The 24,320-nt window shown below is 41.7% G+C and overlaps 1 protein-coding gene across 2 annotated transcripts in view; it reads left to right on the forward strand.

The window, feature by feature from the left end:
* The window catches only part of LOC137145253 (ribosomal protein S6 kinase alpha-2), a 366,242-nt gene that overhangs the window by 161,470 nt on the left and 180,452 nt on the right, over window positions 1-24,320 (forward strand). The window contains exon 1 of one of the 2 annotated variants that reach the window (XM_067535978.1): window positions 8,784-8,903. The exons of the other annotated variant lie outside the window; for it this stretch is intronic. The gene's annotated coding sequence lies outside the window, so the exon portion shown is untranslated. Of the gene's footprint in view, window positions 1-8,783; window positions 8,904-24,320 lie in introns of those variants that run through there. 2 annotated transcript variants of the gene reach the window in all.

The following is a 24,320-nucleotide window of genomic DNA, read 5'->3' on the forward strand; positions in this document are numbered from 1 at the left end:
CTATTGTGAATTAGTCATTTTATCTTTGAAATGCATCAGCCTGGTCCTGGTTTATCTGCCAAATATGTAGCGAGGAAGAGATGAGTTTCCTTTGCAATATTGACCCTTTCCTGGAGGAACAATTCTGTTTCCTGAAACAGATTCCCCTCTTCGTCCCCCCTAAAAAATATATTTATGCCAATTTCAATTCTCATCGTTATTTTAATTTGTGGCATCTTGTCAGTGACTGTCGAAAGCTCCGGTAATACCAATTGTCTGTTGTCTTTTTGCTCTTTTTTTCCTGTTCTCTTTTGTTTTTGACTGGGAAGATGAAAAACACAGAGCTGCGGTGGCTGGCCACTCACTTGCTTTGGTGAACTTCCAGACTGGCATGGTTGACTTAATTTAACTCCTTGAGTTGATCAAAAGAGGCTCCATAGCCGCCTTCCTGCATGCTCTGCTCTGTCAGTGCAGTGTGACTGAGCACTGTTAAAAAGTGCACAGTGGGTAACCATTTGTTCTGTGGGTATACGTGGGAGTAAATGGAAAACATTACTCAGATGGCACCACAACTTCTGAAATGTTTACTGGAGTCCAAGGATGGTGGTTTGACAAGTGGAATTTATATTCTGTACCTCAGTCACCAAGTGACCAGTGAAAAGAGCTGAATTTATTTTTCCCCAAATATCATTGAGTCTCATTTCAGATTTCTTGGTATATCAGGATGTAGTTCTTAAACTGCAATCTCTTCGGTATAGAGAACATGTTTTAATCTGAAAAGCAACATGTGAATTTATAGTGCTCTGTAAGTGGCAGGTTATACTATTTACAATCACATACTAGGCAAAGCATGTGAATGGTACCCCACATGCTAATCGGAAACTACCATGATGCAAGTCCAGGCAAAGATAATAGTATTATAAATGTATAATTTATGGGTGCAACCAGCTCTCTGGCAGACACTCTGACCATTTCAGAAAATTAAAGTGTACTTCCTCCCCACTGAATACTCCCTGTCTGAGAAACAGGATTCCTCATCAGTACTTGCATTGTAGCGCTTTTCCCTCCTGCAACCAGATCGCTCTCCAGCCATTGCTTCCCTACCTCTCTTGCCTTCACTCAGCCAGTTCTTCCCTCCTCTCTTCTTGTCTCCCACCCTCATCCCCTCATTTCCTTCTCACCCTGTTGAATTCTCTCATTCCATCAGGGCAGGAAAAAAGCCCCCTGCATGAACCAAGGTTAGCATACTGGGGAGTTGCCTGTCTGGAATGCAAGCTACTTCCCATCATCATGCCCTCATTGATAGTATATACCAGGAGACCAGTAAGGAAGAAGAGGGCTGGGGGACTGCTGCAGGGACATAGGTAGGGTATAGCCCAGTGTCAACCCTTTTTCCTCCCACACAGCATACTTTTCATTGGGTTAAGGTGAAGCAGTGCACTGACATCCCTCCTTGCAACTGATTGCTGCTACTGGTACATTATTATCAAGAAGAAATTTCAGGAGACCCTCAAGCAGCGGGGCCCAGGTTCTGGTGTACACAGATTCTGGTCTTAAACCACCACCAATTCCTTTTGAGGCAAGGTTGCAAAAACATAGAGTCTAATACTTTGTATGAAGGATAACCTTAATGTGAGAGTAAGAGTTAGATTTCTATGAGACATGCTAAGCAAAAAAGTTTGGTGTGAACATTTTCCACATGAATGTTGAACTACAGTATTGTTTCTCTCATCTCTGTATAATCACTCTTGCAGCAAACATCACCACAGCATCTAAGACAGTGGTTCCCAAACTTTTTTGGTCCACACTTCCCCTGCTCGCCCCTCCTCCCCACCTTACCTGGTTTGCACACCTTCCCCCTCCCCCACTCCTGGGAGCCAGGGGCTGGAGCTGCGGCTGAGACCAGAGTCAGGGCCATGGCTGGACCCAGGTCCAGGAGCCATGGCCAGAACTGGGGCTGGGAACCAAGACTGGGGCTGGATCTGCAGCTGGGAGCGGGGCCGGAGTAGAGTTGGGGGTGGGGTGAGGCTCGGTGATGCTCCCTCCCCACATGGGGGCTGACCCAGACCCCACCACACACCCCCAAATGTTTCTGCCCCACAGGGGCACACCCCACAATTTGGGGACCACTGACCTAGGCACTTGGCTGGCAAATTAGATCTGCATGATGGAGTCCCTGACAGCCTCTTTGTAGAGTCTTCCACTTTTCTCCCTTTCCCCAATGACAGGGACACTTCACTTTGAGTCGGGGATTTTGTATGAAGGGGTCCAAATCCTTCTTCTTGTGGGGGAAACACTTCACAAAGAGGAGAGTTTTGCAGCATACGTTATAGGTGGTCAGACCCCAATATGTCTGATCCCCTTTGGGAGCTCATTCTCCAGCTGCATCCCCTGATCAGGAACCTCTTACCTCTGGCTCTCGCATGCTTTGCCCTGGACTCCGTTAGCTGCATTGCCTCAAGAGAGGGCAACTTTCTTGATGGGTGGAGATGCAGCCGCGCAGGTAGCTGGCTCTTCTCTCTGCTTTTTCCACTTTCCCTTCCCTCTCCCCCAGAAAAAGCTTGTTTACTTTCCACTTTAGAACCAAATGTTGAAGTGCAAATAATAACTCTAGCTGATATAAGTATTCCCATCACACAAACTCCAGTCCTGTGAAGATGTGCACAGTGGTTCTTCTGATCATATATATGTAATCTGAGTTCTTTGAGCTAACCCTGAAAAAATATTTTTAGAGCCAAGACATTTCTGAAATATGTCAGCTACTAAATCCAAGTGGCTACTTCCTTCCATTCATTACTGGGAAAATACCTGTCTTTCTCTCGTAATTCTTTCTACAGATTATTAACCACAGTGACCTGCTTGGCTAATACTCATTTCAAACCTTTCCATCAATAATAGGCCCCATCTTTTCTGCATCCTCCCGCCTAAGGAACTGCAAGCAAGAGCAAACATTTTTATCAAATTTTCTGGGTGACATGTCATGTCAAAATGCATCACAGCAGGTTCCATTAAGCATGTGAACAGCAGCACAATCTAAAACCATTGTGACAGAATGACACATTTTAATGTGTCACCAGGGAAATGAAGGGCAAACTTTCAAAGAGCTGCAATTTTCAAAGAAAAAGAAACCTTTCAGCAAAGATTTTTCATTGTCCTTCGGAGGGAGGGACAGACACACCTTCCAACAGATGTTAATAGCTGAATGAATCTGGATGTTTTCCTGTTCCTGTGCTCTACTCTGCACTCAGGACTTACCTAGATAGTGATTCCTTCTCCCACTCCAGAGATTTATGCTTTTCTTCCATGCTTCCCCTTTATTCTGGAAACGTCCCATCATTTTCTCATTCAAATTCCTCCTTAAAAAATAGAAAATTCCATGAAGCCTCTCATAGCAAATCCACCAAAGTAGGAAGAGCATGTAAATCAGTGCAATAGCTGCACCATTTTGGTGCTAGAAGATATTCTGATAATCAGGTGCATGATTAAGTTTAAGATTTTGTCACTGTTATTTTTAGTAAAAGTCACGGACAGGTCATGGACAATACACAAAGGTCACGGGCTTCCATTAATTTATCTGTGACATTTACTAAAAATAATGGGGGCAGAGGGTTGACTGGGCAATACAGAAGGCTGGTGTGGGGGAATGAGTGCCCTAGCGCCACTGCAAGAGGGGAGGGTCCAGCAATCGCTGCCCGCAACAGCTCCGAGCTTCAGGGTCCTTCTACCAACCACGGTGGCTCACAGCTGCAGGATCCCCCCACCAAGGCTTGCGGTGACTGATGGCTGCGGAGTCCCTGCTGCCACACTGTGGTGGCTAAGAGCTCCGTGGCTGGAGTTCCAACCTGCTGTGGGTGGCAGGAGAAACCAGTGTGGCAGCTTCCCCCCCCCCCTCCCCCCCAAGCAATCTCGTCACCCACAGCAACTGGGGGCTCTGGGGTTGTCCTGCTGCCTGCAGCAGCTGGTGGCTCTGGGGACCCTCCACCCATAGCAACTGAGAGCGGAGGGGCCCCCCACTGGGCTGACAGCTCTGGCCCACCACCTGGGGGCTGAGGCAGAAAATGTCATGGAGGTCCCTGGAAGTCACGGAATCCGTGACATCTGTGACATAATCTTATCCTTATGCATGATGTATCCAAACTTTATAGTCTATTCAGTTTACAAGGTAAGCTCCTTGGGTTGGGAGCCTTATCTTCTCTCTTTTGTTAAACATTGAGCATGCGAAAGGCACTCAAGAAACTGGCACCTACACACTGAAATGGATCTGTCACTCAGATTTGCTGGACTTCTGGGCGGTGATGGGTAGAGCATCAGGAGTTCAGACAAGCACCCAACTCAGCCGGGGGAGATGCACCGCTGGTGTAAATAGCCATCGCTTCATTGGAATTGGTGACTTTTTCACCAGCTGAGGATATGCTCCCAGATGTTTATCCAAACCTTATCTACAATCATTTTGGCCTGTATTATTTTAATAATTTCCTGATGTGAATTCAATGTTCGTGAAAGTGGGTGGATTGGCGGCCTTGGAAGTCAAAGTTTTTTTTGTTCTTTTGGTTTTGGTTTTTTTTGTTTTTGTTTTTTAATAGATAGAAGAGGGAACTTTCCCTTTGCTACTCTGCTAGTGTGCCTCAGCCCAAACCTGAAGGAACCACCTATATCAGTGCGAGGCTAGTTCTGTTTCTGTGATCAGTCAGTCCTGGGCTTCTGCTTAAAGTTCCAGAAAGGCACTAAGTGGGGTAGTGGTTTTTTCTCACATTCTCCTGGTCTGAGGCCACAAAACTCTTTTCTCATAAGCCACCAAACACCAGCCAGCTTCTGCTAACTGTGACCTAGGCTGAGCTGGATTTTAATTGGCGGTTGACCTTATTATCCCATCACCAATGCTGTGAACTAAGCAGGATTCCATCTAGATTTTCCTTAAATTCAACCATTTTCCTACTGTGAGAAAAAGCCCAAGTGGGTTTGGCTTTGTACATCAAAATGACACAATAACTGTCACAGAGGGACCACGATTACACAAAGTCATACTGTCACTGTAGTTGTCGTTGATTCTCTGGTTCCTCCTCTTTAATCTCCCCTTCACCTGCTGTTCCATTACCTTACTTTTGACCAGGGAACTGGTGAAGACCTGCTGATAAAATATGTGAAAACTAAAACCAGAACACTTGAAGCTTTGACACAGTTACTCATAAACTTCTGGACTTTTTCACCCTCCTGAGAACTACAACACAGAGCAGTTTTATTTCATTGGCTCCAAGAGAGCTGAACATTTGGCAGTACTTCCTTCAAAGTATGTCATGGTGATTGTAGTCTCTGTTCATTAGGATTTTGTCTTTGTTGCAGCAGGAGGTATCAGAGCTGTCTGGTTCAAGGCATACTGCCAGTAGCACAACTAAGGGGACAGTAACTGATCAGAGGCACTGAGCCTGTGTGGCCAGGGTGCAAGATTCAGGCTTATTACTTATTGCTGGCTCCTTAATCAAATGGTGATGAGGATTCCTACTGATGAATGGGATTGCTTTCGTCAACAGCAGGCACCACTTTAAAAAACAATGCAGAAACACAGGTTTGTATTTGGGTAGGAACGGGATAGTATACCTTTCTCAAATAACTGAGTGAGACTCACTGGATGAGCCTTTCAGAGAAACTACACTGAAGAGAAAAAGGTCTTCAATTTTCTTATGCACCACTGGAGTTCTTTTTCTGCCTGGTGGCAGAGTGTAGTGAAAGGTCGTGGAAAAGATCTCTTAGCCACATTCGGTTTTGTTCCATGGGTTAACAATTAATGGGAGGTGCACCTTCAGAACTGAGAACAGAAATTGATTCACTTTATTTTAAAATGTTTTTATTAAGGTACTAGGACGTATTTTGTTCCACAGATATTGCTTAACAATTGCAGGCCCTGAACAGTGGGAGTAGAGGTACTGAGTATCTGCATGTCCCACTGACCTCAGTGGGATTTGTGGGTACTCAGCATTTCTGAAAATTGGGCCCTTAGGGTATACTAAATTAAGCACGTTGCTGAACTGACAACACCACTACTGCTGTGTGAGTTAACATTATATTTCCCTTACGTTGTCAATTCGATGTTCTGAAACCCTGCTTACAGTTCAGAGCTACCATTTTTATTTTCAAGGGTGGTGGGAGAATATATTCTGTCAGATATCCCAATCTCTTCCATCCTTTCTTGGTTTGGTTTCCAGTTGATGGCCTTCTTCAGCAAGGATAGCAAATAGCTCTATGTGCAGATGAAATGCAAAAGAGATGTGGCTTCTTATTCTCGTCTCTCTTACAGACTTCAATGAAGCTAAGCCTAATGTACATTGTGAGAGAAGAAAAGCAAGCTCATGTACATGAAAGCAGTGACGGTCTCCACCAATAACCCAGCTAGTATTTCTCCACTGATCTGCAGCCAGGAAGGACATGTGTCAATGCACAGTGTTGCCCAAAGTTTATAGTTAATGTCATCTGGCCCTTCAAGATCCTTTTGAGGTGTGCCCTTTACAGAACCAACGATCAGCTAGAGGAGAACATAAATGTTATTTTTTACATGTATAGAAATCTCAGTGACAGCATTTGAGAACTATTTTTTGAAGGTTTCATATCTCTCAAGGAGGCTCAGAAATACTAGTCTTTGACATGGATGTCAGGAAAAATATTGTGCAAGTCATACTTTAGTTTAGTGGTGATAAGGGAAGAAAAACACTTTAGGTGAAGTGGTGGGGAGATACTGTTGACTAGATGTCTCATAAGATTTAAGAGATGTGCTTCAATGCAACAGGGATGTTGATTTTTACACATTAATGCTCTCTTGTTTGGGAGATGTTGGGGCATGAGACAAGGCATTTTCAGTGAAATTTTGATTTATATATTAATAGGTTAATGCCCTGAAAATGTGGTGTGCTCAGAGTGACTTACTTTAGCCACTTATTTTTCTTCCAAATTCTGGTGTGAAAACAGAAGGGGCTTGAGGGAGCTTGGGAATTAGACCCAGATCCTGCAAACACCTATGTAGGTGCAGCACATGAGTAGTCATGCTTAAGATTAATCATGTGCATAAATGTTTGCATGGTCAGATATTTAGTTTCTAGTTTTTAAAGCAAGATAAAACTGTTTTAAAAGAAGCTGTACTTTTTTTTGCCAGTTGATTTCACTTACCTTTGCATCTGCAATATTTCATATCTTATCCTCAAAATTGTGAGGATCTTTTCCTCGGTCATCATAAAAAATCCATTTTGGATGCAATAATCTACACAGGTTTTTCTTATCAGCTATTTTTGGCAATTTTAGCCAGTGAGAGGAGGGCAATATAAAAAACAGACAGTTATATACACAAAGCAGACAAAAAATGCAGCTGCAGTAAATGTGAAAGTCTAATAAAATAAACTTCTATAATTTCATAGATTATAAAGCCAGAGACTACTGGGATTGTCTAGTCTAACGTCCTGCATAACACAGGACATCGAATTTCTCTGAATTAATTCCTGTTTGAACTAGAACATACCTTTTTAGAAAAACATCCCATCTTGATTTTAAAATTGCCAGTGATGGACTTCATCAGGTCATATTGAAGGAGCATCTGCTTACTAGGACAAGGGCACACACAATGAACATGTGTTTTCTAATTTTAATAAAAGGTCCCAAACCTGCAAATACTTAGGCATGTGAATAGTTTTATGCATATGAATTGTCCCAATAACTTCAGTGGGACATCTTATAAATTTTTGCACTAAAGGAACATAGGACACTATTTATAGTACAGCATTAAAACCTAGTATAAATTATGTGCAGTAACCTAACTTCAATAGTGCTGATCTAACACGGATGGGCAAACACATTTGAAATTGATTTTTGTGTAGATAGTCAAGCAAAGGTTTTAGAACAGATGCGCTTTCTTTTATTGAAGATAAAGTTGTTGACCATACAAGACATTTGCATACAGAAGTTTTAAAATAGATGGAGACCAGTATAAAAGATGAGGGGATACAGTAGATTTGAGGCAATAGAAATTGAGTTACAGTGCATATACATGTTTGGGAGTTTTAAATGAGGGCCTAAGGGAATTAGTCATCTAACTCTTTTTTGAAAACCCCAGCCATTGTTCTGATACCAGCTGTATCTTTTTTTGTTTTTAACTTATCCCATATGACTCATCTTTCCTAAAATAGTTCATTTGATAATTCAATACAGATAGTACACTGCACGTACTTTTTCTACAGAACTGCAGGGTGATATTGACAATGGGGGAAAGAAAATGAACAAGCAAAATATTTCCAGAGGATTGGAAAGATGTTAAACTAGTTACTATGTCAAGTAGCGTGAGTCTCTCCCCATCCCAGCCCCAACACACATCCATATCACTGTAAGTTATAAGGCTTAATACACACCCATCTGCTCCCTCCCCCACAGGGAATTCTGATAATATGATTACAAATGAAGCTCACCTGGTTTATGATGCCATCAGAATTGGTGCTAGGTGTGCTGTTCACAGTGATTAGTTTATTTGAGTCCCTGCCCTATGAAAATGAGGACCTTTAAGTGCAAGCTGAGCACTAAAATCACCAGTCACTTGACAATCTTGGTAAAGATAATTGTATTAAAACTATAAATTTGCTCTTCTACAAAGAAGATAGGTGTATATAACTTACATTAAAATGCATACATATGCATCTCTCTACCTCACTCAGAGGCAGAACAGGATCTCTCATCGTCCCTTCCATTTCACCAGCATCAAACAAATACCTGAGGAAAGAGAGAGGCCTTTCATTTTTCCTATGAAGCAGTAAGGATGAGGCTTTAGAACAGAAGATTCAGGGGAAAACATCACTACCAACTGGCGAGAAGTTATTCGGGGTCTGATCCTAAAAAAGGCTGAGCATCTTTGTGGGTTGGTCAGTACTTTACAGGACTGGATTTTCAAAAATCAGGTACCTTTATAACTTTATCCTGTACACTGCGGTGATTGCTATGTTACTATTAACTAACTGAATCGGGTAGAACACTGAATGCCTCTAGTTTATTACTGTGTGACAATCCTGGATGAGCTCCATTGATGGCTACTCACCAGGTTCCCATACTGGACCCAAACCTTGGATCGACCATGGGGTTAGGAAGAGTTTAGGCACTGTCTGTATGGCTGTGGGCCTCCCAGTACACACCCTGTGTCTGACACCCATCTTGACAGTGCGGAATCCATAGTCCAATTACCTAAACCAGTGATATACAGACTGAAGCTCGTGAGCCGCAAATGGCTCTTTAATGTGTCTCTTGCAGCTCTTTGCAGCACAGGATATTAAAACACAGTGTGATTTAATTATTAACCAATCAGGATGCTTTTACTATGTTATTAACCAATTGTAGTTGAGAAAATGACTATACTTGGTCCGTCATTTTGTTGAGAGAATAAAATACACACATGTGTACACACACTTATAAACTAAATATTTCCCCATCATATTGTTTAAATATGAATATATTGAACTATAGTAAATGAAACAGTGAATTCACGCTACTGTGGCTCTTTTGGGTAATGTTGATCACTAATTTGGCTCCTGAACCACTGAGGGATGAGTGTCCCTGACCTAGGCCATGAAACTGGGGGCAGGTCTCCCAAATCTCCCCAGTAGCTATTGCACACTCCCAGACTTCCACCAAAGCTGTGAATCCTCTGATTTTACTATTCCCCTTTTCAGGGACCACATGACAGCATAAGCAAATAATATAGTCTCTGCCAAGGAATTTCTAACACCTTTACTCTTAGACAGCACACAAGATATACAGATTATAGAATAATAATAATAACCTCCATGTGAACCCCTGCCTCAGTTAAGGTTCCAGTTCCCCCTGTCATGTGAGTCTCTTCCTTGTCAGGTGATCCAGTGCTTGGTTACAAACTTACCTGACTGATCTGATTCTGTGGGCAGCAGCTAGTTCTTTGTCCTAGGTACTTCCATTTGAATGAGACCCCCTTCTGATTAACAGCCCTTGATTGCTTTGCATTGTTTGCCCAGACTCTCAGTCTCAAGATGGAGGTAAAAAGACAACAGTCATGGTACCATTGCAGTTTTGCACCCAAAGGGAGTTTACAAAATGGAGAATGATGTTTAATATAGATATGTAAGGTGTACACTAATTTATCATCTTCTGTATGATTTCAGAAGGTAGAAAAGCTTTTAATCAAGAAAAAAGTGCAAATGTTTGCTTCGTGAAATCCAAGATTTTATTCACAGTGATCCAATGGTGAGGCAGAGCCTGCAGTGGCCGAAAAGGTTGGGGAGATGATCTTGTGTACAAGAGAAATCTAGGCACCTGAACAAGTGGCAGCAGTATTGCACCACTGCTCACCACCAGCTGTCTCTGGTGCATATCTACAGTTACTTCTGCATGTGCTCTGAAGTAACTTACTTTAACTAAAGTGGCTACAACATTCTGCCTTCAGAATGAGGCATAGGTACACTCACAGTTATATCTACTCTCCGTTTACAACATGGCAGCTTTTCCCCAAACACACCATCTTGCAAAGTAGGAGGGGCTGAATGAGGCAAGAGCTTACATGCTGTGCTGTGACTCGTATAGGATGTGTATTGATACTTCAACACCTGCATTGCCTCCTTGCACATCTTGGCCCTAACCCCTGAAAGACCTACAGACATCACTTTATTAATCCGATTAGTTCCACTGAAGTCAATAGAACTTCTTACATGAATAAAGAAACTTATGAGTGTGTGGTGGAAGTGAAGCTGTTCTGCAGTAATTAATCAATACTGTATGTTGACCTGGTTTTGAGATATCTACTCTATGACTATATTGGGATGTTGACTGTGACTAGTTTAATTTAAAGCAGGTTATTAGAGAAACAAATAGGAAGGCAAAAGCAACGACTATAGATAAGACAGCCCCAACAAACCTCTGGGAATTGTTACAGGACAGGGGAGAGCAATTGCCCTGAGGAGACAGGGTTGATTTCCCACAGAGCGGGTTTTGGACAGCAGGGTCAAAATGCCAGGAACTGAGAGAATAAAGAATTTAGGGGGAAGGCAGTAGCTGCCAGGGGCAGTTGCAGCTGCAAAACTGTTCAGACTGATGCCCTGCTGGGGATGTTCAAAGAAATTAGGCTTCTCTGGGCTTCCATCAGGGGATGGCAAGAGTTTGTCAGGTAAATGTGTGTTGACTGTGTTGCTTTTAAAACCTTTTTCTCTTACATTATGCTTTATTTCTACTGTTAAGCTAAAGCAATGAATTCACAGAATTCACCACTAGTCACACGTTCCTGAAGGAAAGAACTGTATGTGTCAAATCAGTTACTGCTTCTGGGTAAACAAGGCAGATACACAGGGTTCTGCAGCCCAAGGCCTGGGCTGGAAGTGAAAGAATCAGAGAATTCCATCCAGGAGACGTAAAGCCACAAGGCACTTGATGGGGTGCACTCAGAGACCTCAGAGCAGAGACAGAGGTGCAGGTAGCCCTGCAACCGTGACAGACCATGTTTTCCAGAATCAAGCCAATTGTATGAGGCAAAAACTCCATAGGCTCCTATGTACTGTATGCTGATGCAGTTAAAATTTGGTTATTGAAAACAAAGTGGAGGGAAACGTATTATCAGCTCATTTGGAAAGAATTCTGATAAAATTAATAAAATCCTGGTAGTCTTAATATTCTCATTTTGATCTTTTAATTTTAACAATTACATATTGTAGAGTGTGTGTGTGTGTGTGTGTGTGTGTGTGTGTGTGTGTGTGTGTGTGTGTGTGTGTGTGTGTGTGTGTGTGTGTGTGTGTGTGTGAGAGAGAGAGAAAGAGAGAGAGAATCAAATATATGTTGTTTTTTTGTTTGTTTGTTTTGCATGACCTGACCTTAATGTGAAGCATTTTCGTGAATATTTCCAAAAATGTGCTGTTTATGGAAAAATAAAATCCATCTTAGAAATTCGCATCAGCTAAACCAGGGCAGTTAAGAAGACGGCCAGCTGCTGCACAGAGCTAACAGACACCTGTGTGGTGTGCAAATTCTGCTGCTTTTTTTTTTTTTTTTTTTTTTTAAGGGTCTTCAAGTTGAAAAAGCTCGAAGAGTTTAATTAAAGTTGCCTACTGTTACTTTAAATTGGCCCATTACTGCTTTGAAGCAACTTTAAAAAACTACCTTTCCACCACTGAATTCGAGTGACTGCAGTCATGTATCAAACTCTTAAAATATACCAAATCCTATCATTGCCATTCTTCCCTGCCTTTCCCCCCTCCAGATTATGGATTCTATTCCATAACCTCCACTTTGCTCTAAATATACAGTTTATACCTACAATTATTGTTATTGGTTTCCTATTACTTCTCTTAACCGATGAAGACTATTGGGCCTAAGTGTATCTAGCCCTTTGAAAATGATAAATACTATGTAAGGTCTAAGTGTTGTTCATTTACTTTCTTTTATTATCACCATTTCCTTTTGGAGCCATGATTCCAGAAATACACTTACACAACATTTTTTCCCCCCTTTTACATTCCCAGCTGCAGATCCCCAGGGCCCACCCTGTTTCAAAATGCAATGATTAATTCAGACACACTTGATGCACACAAGCACATACTATGTTAAAATAAGATTCAACAGCTAAAAGCCATGAAATTCAAAGTTAAGGTTTTAACTGTGCCCTTTATCTGCACTGGGCTGTTGTAACCATTGAAGGCATGACAAGAGCGAGCTCACACATCATCTGTACAGCAATATTTAGACATGAGTTGTGTCTCTTTCGGGAGCATTATTGGGGCACTGCATAAATATATGGATTTAGAACATTTTAAAGATGTCTATTAAAACTCAGTGAATTGTACGTATTCCAATCCAGTGGAAAGGCTCCCGTGGACTTCAGTGAGTGTTGGATCAGGCCCTAAATTCCTATTTAGCCACACTTTTAAAAATTGATTTTGATGCAAATAGGACTGTAATGGCTCCATATAGTTAACTGTGAAATGATTTCATACTGACTTGCCACAAATAATGCATTGCACAATATGTCTTCCCCTCCCCCCGGCCTCACCTCCCCCAAAAAAGGCCAGGAGGTTGGGTGGCACTGTAAACATGTATCACATTTCTTTTTAAAATGGTTTCTGTGCAGGTGGCGTTGTTGCTTAGCAAAATTAAATATTTCCTACATTTATTTTCAAAGCATTGGGTCACTTGGGCCAAGTTGCAAGTAGGTTTTGTTATTAATTAATGCTAGCTTAGCAGCGTGATGCAAATGCTCCCCTTTGCTTCCATGCATGTAGGCCAGTACATAGCAGTGGATCCATGCTGAGGAGTGGGGACTTGTTACCGCCCGATACCCTCCCTCCCCGCTGAGCAGAATCTTCTAACCCGTCACCCTGCCACAGGGCAGAAGCTCCAATCTCCCCACACCAGTCTGGTAGGCGGAGAATGGGAGGGGGTTAGAGGGCTTCCCGAGGTGCACTTTAACTGTAAAAGAGTTGCGTGTGGCTCAGTTAGTCCATCCTGTCCTGTACTCCTGTCTTTCCCTTGACTCCACAGAAGTCTCTCTGTAGGTGCCATGCAGGCACTCAGTTCCCTGGGTAATAAGCAGGTGAATGAGGGTGTTAACTGACTACAGTATTCCATGGCATTGTTTCCCTACCAACCCCATTGGGAAGCCTGGCACAAATTGTCACTAATTTGCGCCGTATTAAGTGGTGTGGTTTCCAGCCCTCATCTGGGGCGGGAGGAGGGAATACATCAGTGGCGTAGCTACAGGTGGGCCTGGATGGGCCATGGCCCACCCACTTTGAAAGCAGGCCCACCCAATCAGATTTTAAGAAATTAATCCTGCGTTTTTATCAGCCTCTGTTTTGCTTGTGACACAAGGCTTGTGCCCACCCTAGTCATCCACAGGCCCTGCCAAAAATCAGTTCTGGCTACATCTCTGGAAGACATATCAGCATGGTTCCTCAGGATGTGCTGCAAATAGACCTTGGCTGGGGGACTGGGAAGGAGTGCCACATGGATGAGCATGACCTCCAGGGTTCCCCTAACATCTGTGGTTTCCTGTTTCTGACCTCATAGTCCCCTTCACAGCAAAGGACCCAGGTAAATTCTGAGTGGATCAGCTTATGTTTTCCATGGGAAATGAAAGGGACACATTTGAGTTTAGGTCTCTGGAGCTACTTTTAGTTACTGCAGAATGTGTGCAAAATACTTGCATTTTATTTGTTAAATGTTTAGAGCCATATCTGGTTGTTCTTACCCAAGCAAAATCAAGGCAGGGATGTGGTAGAATTTTGCCCATGTCTAGTTGGTGGCATGTCTATTTGGGGGCTGATTCTGCTGTCCTCCTATCATAAAACTACCAAAAACTGTGGGCTGTAGGTGTCTGCTGGTCATTAACCTGAAATTTGGTATTGGGGAAATTCACAAATTCTATTTTCTCTATTAAAAAAAGAGAACACACAATTTTTCAGATCCAGATGTAGGATTGGTGCCTTAGTTTGTTTATTTTGTTTAACATGAACAAGTTGTTTAGGGAGGTTGTGGAATCTCCCTCATTGGAAGATTTAAGAATAGGTCAGACAAACACACGTCAGGAATGGTCTAGTTAGTCCTTCATTGAGTGCAGGGGACTGAACTAGATGACTTATTGAAGTCCTTTCCAGTCCTACACTTCTATGATTCTATGAAATTCTTTGTGTTGCATTATTTAGCTCATCATCATCCAATATCAGAAAAAAATATTGTCTTGCTACTTGATTAACTTCCTGGTGGATGTCAATGGATAAATGTGAAATATTACTGTGCAACCATATTTACTTATATTTGTGGAGATGGATTTAGAAATTGATAGATACATGTGCAGTTTTTATTCCCACACCACGGCAGAGAGATGCTTTTGTGGCACATAAATTGTATAGATGAATTCCGGACATACCTAGTTTCATAGTAAATATGTCAGCTAAAAGACTTTATGACTAAAGCAAACAAAAGTACAGAAAGTGGGCAACCTTTTCTAGCACTTTTCAGGGCTTGGAGTTTATGCCATTAATAGGAAGAGAGAAACTAAGTAACTGAGGAGAAAGGCCTTTTCTCTAGGTCACAAATGGGCATAAAATTTCAGTTTCATACACTTTTGGTACTAAAAGCTAGTTTTATCTTCAAAGAAACATACAGCACTTTAGGCATAGCTAGGAGAATTTCTGATAAGGTGGAACAAGAGTTGAGACCTCGCCACTTTCCACTCCCCTTAGTTTGGAGAGTTTTTGTATCCAGCGTTTTGATTTTGCCTATTATAGTGATTGGGCCAGAAGCAGTATTTTGATCTGGGCTTACACCCAGATGTGGGGTTGGATTCTAACTCCCTCTCTTCCCTCAAAGTTTAGGGTGTTTTAATCTGAGGATATGGAATCAGTCCCACACTGGATTGCAATTCTCTCACAGGTTTGTGGTGATGTATAAACTTTTTTTTTAAAAAGGTTATAAATGTATAAAAGGTTTTTTCCCCATAGGAATTAATTGCAGAGCAATGTTCGCTAGTAAATACTTATTTTTTTGCTTATAAAAAACAAAAGATAGTTACTTTTCTCTGGAAGCCCTTTTGAAAACTTAACATTTAAACTTTTCACAACCTCTGTTTAAGTAGTATTTAAGTAGTACAGTAAACCTCTGTTTAAGTAGTACTTGAAATAAAAGGATTGAATCTTCCCCTTAGACACACACTTCTGTTGGAGCCATGTCATGCATTCATAGCAATGCAACTATAGTATCTGGGTTGGGACTGGAAAATAATGCCATATGGATGGCCCTGATCTCCATGCTTATGCATCCAAGGACAGAATTTGATCCAAAGGCCATAAGTTTCAAATGTGGGTGGCTAAAGTTAGTCACTGACTAGTAAGGTTGCTGAAGAGGTTTTTTTATTTTATTTTATTTTTTTTTTGCTAAGGTAACTGTGGCAAAGGGAACTAATTTTTTCAGTATTGACTTTTCCTCAGCTACCCAAAGCAAAGCAAATTAATTTAAGCCACCCTACTGGAAAATTCAAATTTAGGCACCTAAGTAAGCGACCTGATTTTCAAATGTGCTGAACATACAGTAGTTCCAATTAAGTTCACTCTGGGATACTAAGAGGACAAAAAGAAATAGTTAAATGACATTAAAGTAAATTGCAGTATCTTTCTATGGAAAATCAAATGTATGATTTGTCTTTGGATCAGCAACATAAGAACATATGTAAGAGCTGCCACAATGGTCAAACCATGCTCCATCTTGCCCAGTGTCCTGTCTCTGACAGTGGCCTCTACCAGAGCTTCAAGGGGAGCGTACAGAACAGGGCAGTTATGGACTGGTCAGTCCCTATCTTCCACTTCTGGCTTCTGGTACTCAGAGGTTTAGATTCACCCTGGAGCATGGGGTGCATCCCTGAACATCTTGGCTGATTAGCCGTTGGTGGACCTATCCTCCATTAAACTTGTCCTGTTCTTTTTTTTAATCTAGTTATGTTTTTGGCCACCACAATAGCCCATGGCAATGAGTACCACAGATTTGTAGTGTGTGGAAAAAGTACTTCCTCTTGTTTGTATTAAACCTGCTGCCTAGTAATTTCATTGGGTGACCCATGGCTTTTGCATTGTGTGAAAGGACCAATAACACTACTCCATTCACTTTTTCTACATCTTAATCTCAAAGAAGACTTAAAACAAGCTATGGCAGGGGTTCTCAAACGTTTTTTATCTGGGACTCTCCCCCCCCTTTGAAAATATTTCTGGCTGTGATGACCCCTTGCAAAAAAGGGATGACTCCCCCCTCTCCCCCCCCCCCCCCGTTGCTAGGCTACCCTTACTTCTATGCTGCTGCTGAGGGTGGTGCTGCCTTCAGAGCAGCCAGCCAGCAGCCGCTGATCTTCAGCCACCCAGCTCTGAAGGGCTCAGGCTGTCAGACATGCACGGGGCTGACAGCCGCAGCCATAGCATGTGCGGGGGCTGAGAGCTCCCCCATAATAACCTCACAACCTCTTGAGGGGTCCCAACCCCCAGTTTGAGAACCCCTGAGCTAGATAGTATCAAATTAACTAAGGCTTTTAGAAACAGCAGATTTTGAGTATACCAAAGGGGATCCTGGGATATCAGCTATCAGTTATTTCTAACAAGCATCTGGAGTTCTTCTAAATGTGATGTGCAGCAGCAGCACTTTACTATCCATGAACAAGACCTCTGATTTCTTGCTATATGGCTATATGCGAAATTGCAGTTCTGGTGACCTGTAGCAGACCTATACAACTTGAAATGCTCCAGATCTCATTTCTTCACTGATAATTGTTTCTATACTGTATATGCACTTTGTAAGTTCAGTTGTTGTTTGCAGTGTTGTCGTAGCAGTGTTGGTCTCAGGATATGAGAGAGCCAAGGTAAGTGAGATAATATCTTTTATTTGCCCAGCTTCTGTTGGTGAAAGAGACTAGCTTTTGAGCCTCCTAGAGCTCTTTATCTTCTCCAGATGTGAAGCAGAGCTCTGTGTAAGCTTGAGAGCTTGTCTCTCTCACTGACAGAAGCTGGTCCAATAATCCACCTTGTCTCTCTTGTAAATTCAAGGTATTAGTGCTTGGGATCCTTAGTCTGTTTCAATCATGTGTGACACTGATACTCTGGAGACCCTAGAAACTACTAACCAGAGCCCTGATTGTCCCCTCACACAGGGATCAGTTCGGAAGGAGAAAATTTGCAAGGAACTCTTCACAGAATTCCTCTCTGGTTGTTCCAAACCATAATGTACATCTTTGTTGAAAGGAAATTCAATATGTATATTAGTTAATGTTCATACTTTGGGACATGTAATTTAGAGTAATGCTGAAACATTATTAAAGAAGTACATGCAATACCTAATAAAATAAATGCCTCTCTTGTTCTGTGTCACATTATAGGAGGGAATTGGTGAAGCTATGATATTTAATTTGAAAAGATGGAGAGACTGATGCAGAGGGGCATTGCTCAAGCTAACACTCCACTGTGTTTCACAGGCAACAAGATCTGTATTACAGTCCCTACTCGGGCAATATTCAGTTTGATTTCAGTGGAAACTGCGTATAAGTAGCTGTGAGAATATTTGGCCCTGTGTGATGGGGTTAGAGATTCGCATTCAGTTTTTATGAACCCTCATAAGGCCACTGTTCTCCAGTGTCTGGTTGATTTCCTTTATGTAACAAGAGCAACTAATATAGATTTGTCAGGGCCACTGAAGAAGATCAGCTGTGGCTGCTGCTGTTTAACACAAGCTACAAAGGTTGCAGAAGGGATTGGTCTTCTTTTACGTAGTGAAGCATCATGTTTTTACTAATGCTTGGAATACTGCCTGCACTGCTTTTCTCCATCTAAGTACTGTTATGCTGCACAGGGGTCCTTATTGTAATTCTGCTCATACTGAGAAACACCCTTACGCCATAGTCCCTCTGTCAACCTCCACATGCTTATGATAGGACCATATCCTATATTCCAAAGTGTTCTCAGATTTCGGGTACCTCTGTTTTGGAGGGCCCAGCTGGATACACCTTAAAGGGGTCTGATTTTCAGATTTTCAGTTAACGGAAGTTAACTGGAACTGTTGGTGCTCAGCACCTCTGAAAATCAGGCATCTGCGATTATTATTTATTATCTAAATTTTGTATTGTAGGAGCACCTAGGCGCTCCAGTCATGGAGCAGGAATGCACTAGGCTAGGTGCTGCACAAACACAAACCAAAAAGATTGTCCCTGCCCCCCAAGAGCTTTCACGCTAAATAAAAATCTAAGCAAACGTAAGCAGAAGATACTTTTTTAAAAAAAAGTCATGATACTCTACGCCTAATATAACTGTCCAGTCCTAGTCTTTGGCTCAAGTCCCCATGGAATCTGGGGATTTTGTTTGTTGTGGGATATTTGGGCTCTGTGTTTATAAACTTAATTTATTAAGATTTTCTCTCGTTCTTAAGTGTAGTTTATTGAGATTAGACACTATAATAGCTGCCGGTATGTAAATCTGTCAGCATTTATTTGGCAGTCTCAATCTGATTATCAAGCTTCAGGCAAAGGGACTGAAAATCGTTCATGGATGCCTTGTCAGGGTAAGAGATTTCTGTAAGTGGAGAATGAAAGATACCCAATTACTGATGTTGTATTGCCTCATTTTTGTAGCCTTGAGTGAACAGATTTTGATTCTATTTTGGTGCAAATGGGTATCCAGATAATTTGGGGACTGGCTAGTTCATTTGCAAGTATTTTAGTAATGTTGACTTAATTTCAACCCCCCATACTCTTAAAATAATCAGCCATGTATGAAGTTGATCCTGATGGCCAAATTATGCTGCCAGTCTCCACAAACGTGCAAAATATTTTCCTTAACTGAAGATTCTACATCCAGACCACAGTATTTCAGTATAAAGATGTCCACTGACTACAGCTGATGTGATGGGCTATTTTTTTTCCTGCTGTGTGGATATTGGTGATTCTGTCAAAAGGGGGAATGGTCTGAGCCACGGTGGGAGTATTCAGAGAGATTCTCAGTGTGATGTATGATACCATCAAGGAGTAAAAAAGAGCACAGGTTTAAAACCGATCTCATGCTGCTCACCATCCGTATGTGTATAGTCTCAAAAGAAAAAGCTTTGCCACCTAGTAGTTATGGTTGAGAAGTGCTAATCCACATACGCCATTAGAAACCTATTTTTTATGTTTGGGTTTTTTTTTTTTTAATTAACCAACCAGTCAGTGAACTAATTAAAATCCTTCATTCAAAATGAACAAAACGTACAATAGATAGGACTCATCTGGCAAACTTTTACCTGTGCATGAAAGTGTCCAGTACAGGAACAGAGTAAAGATTTTCTTGCTGAATAGACAGAGACTTGCAATCTACGGGCCTGTAGTATGTGTGGTGTCAGGGCCTGTCCACACCAATACCTATTGCACAGCAAGCAGGGGTGTAAAACTCCAGTGCTGTAGTGCGTTGCGCACTAACTGTCCCTGTGGACCCTGCTGCTGCTCACTAAAAGTAACCTAGCGCGCGTTTCAAACAGCAGTATGCCAGTGCATGCTACGAACTTCTACTACTCAGCAAGAGAGTCCACACAGACAGTTAGCGCAGGGCACGCTGGAGCGCTGTAGTTACACCTCAGCTTGCCACGCAGTAAGTGTTCATGTAGCCGTTCCCTCACAAGTGCCTACATAATCATAGGTGGTGATTGCTATGCTTTGCTTTTATTTATTTATTCTAAATAATATGTGTAATTGTACAGGTTTAGAGTAGCACTTCTCATCAGGTTTTTTTTGTTTGTTTGTTTGTTTTTGGTTTTTTTAGATTTCTTTGGTTTTTATACTAGAAATTAATGGGGCTGATTCCCATAAAGACTAAGATTCCTTTTCACCACTCCAGAAGTTTAAAGGGGCTTTGTAATGGGAGTAAATGCGGTGTACACCTGCTTCAAGGCCCCTTTATGCTGCCAGAGTTTTATGTGAAGGGACCTCATTGTAAACAAAAACTAAGCCCAATGGCTATTAATGTTATTGAGAAAAAACTTGAAGAGGACAAAGGGAATGAGAGGCATGAAGAGTTTATGGAACCTGGGGACTATGAAGGACAAGCTCACATTCCTATCCACTTCCCCCTTGCAACACCCTCTTCCAATCTACACTTCCCCTGTCTAGTGTTAGAGGTGTGCCTTAATGGGAAACGTGTCTCATTTAGTAGATGTTTCACATGATGCAGGGTTTTTTTCTTTCTTTTCTCATTTTGCACATTTTTTTCTGCCTGGAGACATAGTTGACATAAAGCTTGTATCGGTTACATTTTTTTTTTAAATCTAATATTGTACAATTCTTGTATTTTACTATCTGTCATTTTCCTTCTCAGAAGCTCATTTACTTAGACGGGCTTCTGAGAGGAAATAAAAAGTATTTCTTTTTTTATGCAGCCAGCAGTTTTAGTTTCTTTAAAGCTCATGATAGTTGAGAAGTCCCCAGGAATAACTAGATAAAGCGAGGTACAGTAACCTCAGGAGAAAGGTAGTAAGTTGAATTGTAAAAACAATTAAGTTTCTTTACTGATTTTTCTTCCCTTTTCTTGAATCTCCTTAATTTATTATTATTGGGTTCCCTGAAGAATTCCTGGCCAGGAACTCAGGATGGAGCATGAGCCAATAATGTTGTGTCCTCATCCAATCCTTGAATGTGCCAAAATTACACACAGGTTAAGTAAGGGGTTGCTGCCTGTATGCAGCCACCACCGCTTCTGCCGCTGCTCTGGAACTTAACTTAGCTATGGCACGTGTCATCTGTAGCCATACAGGGAGCTGAGATGGTAATGAACATGAGCTGTTGGCTACTGGGTGTAATGTGCTCCTGCTACATCATGTGCTGGTTTTGAGAAACCATTTACTTGCATACATATGGATGCCAACCCCTTCAAACACAATGATGCTTCACGGTCATCTGCTCAAAAACTAGTTGGGTAATATATTAAAGTATTTCTGAGTAAGGAGAAACAGTATTATCAAGTCTTGTCCTGAGCTTAAACATGGTGATTTTAGAACAGCATTTGATGCTAATTCAACTGTGCTAGGGAAGAGAGTCCCTAAACTGTAGGGTCCCATAGGTACAAGTGTGCATGTGTGTGCATGGGCTTGCATGTGTATATAAATACTCTAGTCTTACTTTGGACATAATTAAAAGGCTTAAAACAAGCCGAGCTCTGGGACAGACTTACTTAACATTTCACATGTGATTTTTTTTTTTTTTAGAAGCATATGAAATTCTAGGATCAAAATGAAAGTGATCCCTCAATCACAGGATTTCAAAATTCCCCTAAAATTCCATTACCTAATACAGAAGACAATGGAAGATGTGACACTGACTTCAATTTCCATTGTCTTCAAGAGGAGAGAGAGCAGGGTTGAGGATGGCAGATAAATAAAATAATAATCAAAATTTATAGTGTGTGTTATCAAAAGCTTGCATGCTGAAGTTTTTTAATATTTTTCTTTCCACAATGGGATTTTAAATAATAGTCATTTAGGTTTAGTCCCTACCGTCTTACTGCATTTTGTATTTAGCTGCTTTTGAGTCTGGGACCCTTTTTTCATTTAGGCAAGGCACTTGGTATTCAGCCTAGCTAGCGCATTTTTAGTGTATTATTACATTCTATTGTTGTGTCAGAATCTACAATGGAACAAAGGTATTACTCAGTAAACATTCGTGGCAACAGTGGGCTGTAATTGCTAATTAGGTAAATGCATGTTAATTTTGTAAGTGAGATATTATGCCCGTCTTTGATTCAATTATCTGGTGGATGGATTTGGAATGTACAGTAGGGGACCTGAGGGGAAAAAAAATCACAAATTGGTCAAATTGCTTCATTAAATGGATTTTGCATTTTTCCTTGGGAAATGCATTTAATAAGTCTGGTTCTTTAAGTAGACCAGTTCCTTTAGGAATCCAGGCATAACTCAATGCCTGAAAACACGTCATTAATTATTCACAGCAGGTCTCCAACATCACTGCATATTGGTCCCAGTTCACTAGGGAGGTTACCTTCTGTCAAAGCATTTGTAATGCTAAAATGAATGATGATTCCCTTGAGGGGTACTGGGAGAAATCAGTTTCCATAAACATTATCTTATTAGTTCTTCCTTAAATGCATTGTCCGTGATGTATAGGGACTCTGCTTGAATGGTTGATGTATACCTTTGTCAAATATCTATTTGTGGTGTCTGTATGGAGAGGGGAAGGAGAGAGAGGTGTCATGAGCCCTGACCCATGCTGTACTGTACCGTTTAAATATAGTGGGCTGGGTACGCCAGTCCACCAAGTTCACTTTGCTCAGTGTAAATGGTGCAAAGTGAAGTTATACCAAGTGGAGAATCCCACAGCAAAATTCCCTCTGTGTAGGGGAATTTCCCCATCATAGCTGTCTTCTATGCCAGCTGTTCTTTTCCCACCCCCAGTGAAAGGAAGAAGAGGAGGAGCGTACCTGGGATGGGTGCCCTGCTAGCGTAAGCTCTGTTAGAGTTGGCTCCTCTGTTGCTCTAACTTCTGCCATCACTGGCTGGTCAAGGATCTGGGAGTCAGTCTCAACTAGATCCTTGTGGCTTCTGATGTCCACTGTGTTGGAGCACAGCTTGGGTGTAGTAGAGAATTGGGAACCATATATATATAATACAATACAATACAAGTCCCTAGCCTTAATGTGGTCATGAAGAGAAAATAGGGTCCCACCTACCAGGGTGGTCACATTAGGGCTACTCAGGTCACAGGTCCTGGTCCCAAACTGAGCAAGAGGCCAGGGAGGGAATAGTGTCACTGTTCCCTTCCCCCTCCCCCCCAGCACATCGGGCAGTAGAGCTGGCCAGGCCCAATGGGTGAAGTAAACTAAACCCTTTTCCTCCCCTTTCCCTCAGAGGAAGAGGGGAACCTTGGTGGAATGGGGCTTCCTAAGTCACATTTGTTTCCCAGTGCTTCTCTGGGAGATGGGAGGGGAGCGCAGCTACATACCACTCTGTACTTAGGGCTCACTGTGAAAGCTCAGGGTACAGGCAGTGAAGAGGGAGTGACAAGAAATTGATAGCAGCTCCCTGTTTCTCAGATCTGCCATAGCCCCTGACCTCATTTCTCCTTCCATGAAATGCCTCCCTTCTCCAGGCACTCTCCATCCCCGCTTACGATGGGCAGCAAAGGCCAACTTTACATCACCCCTCCCAGTTTTCATGGGCAGAGATTGCCCCTGACCAAGGGGAATTCTCTTGAGACAACAACTTTCAGTCTTTTTAAGCTCACTTATGCAGCATAAAGTGAATTTGGCTAACTGGTGAATCCATCTTCAATCTAGTCCTAATTCAATTTTCCCTTCAAAAAAATCTCAAATCTCGTGTGTGTCTTAAAAATATATATTTGAAACCAAAGGAGAGAGGTCATTTTATTTAATACAAGAAATGTCTTGGGCATTAATACTTTATATTATCTATAATATAAGAACTAGAGAGGCAGCTCAACACTTCAAATGTGTTTTCTCAAGTGGTTTATCAAAAGGTGCTTGTAGTCTAAAGTGGAAGCGTTAAAAGCCATTCGACACAAAGGTGTGATGAGGATCAGTGTGATATTTCTCAGGCTGTCACACTAAGTGGCAATTTATGGGCAAAAACAATTTACTCTTGAATTTACATTTCTATTGATATTATTTGCATGTAGCTTAAACATAATTATTCATAGATTCAGTAGGAATACAACAACTGTGTCCACAACTTAAAAAATAGAGAGAGCCAAATTCTGACTTTATTGTGGTTGCACGGGTGTGAATAAGGGCAGAATCTGATCCTGTAAAACTGTTTATGTACATGTTAATCAGTGATCTTCTTCC

Source organism: Emydura macquarii, unplaced genomic scaffold (genome assembly GCF_026122565.2).
Source record: "Emydura macquarii macquarii isolate MOO-44397 ecotype Brisbane River unplaced genomic scaffold, CSIRO-AGI_Emac_v2 contig_3517, whole genome shotgun sequence".
In the NCBI taxonomy this organism is placed as follows: domain Eukaryota; kingdom Metazoa; phylum Chordata; order Testudines; family Chelidae; genus Emydura; species Emydura macquarii.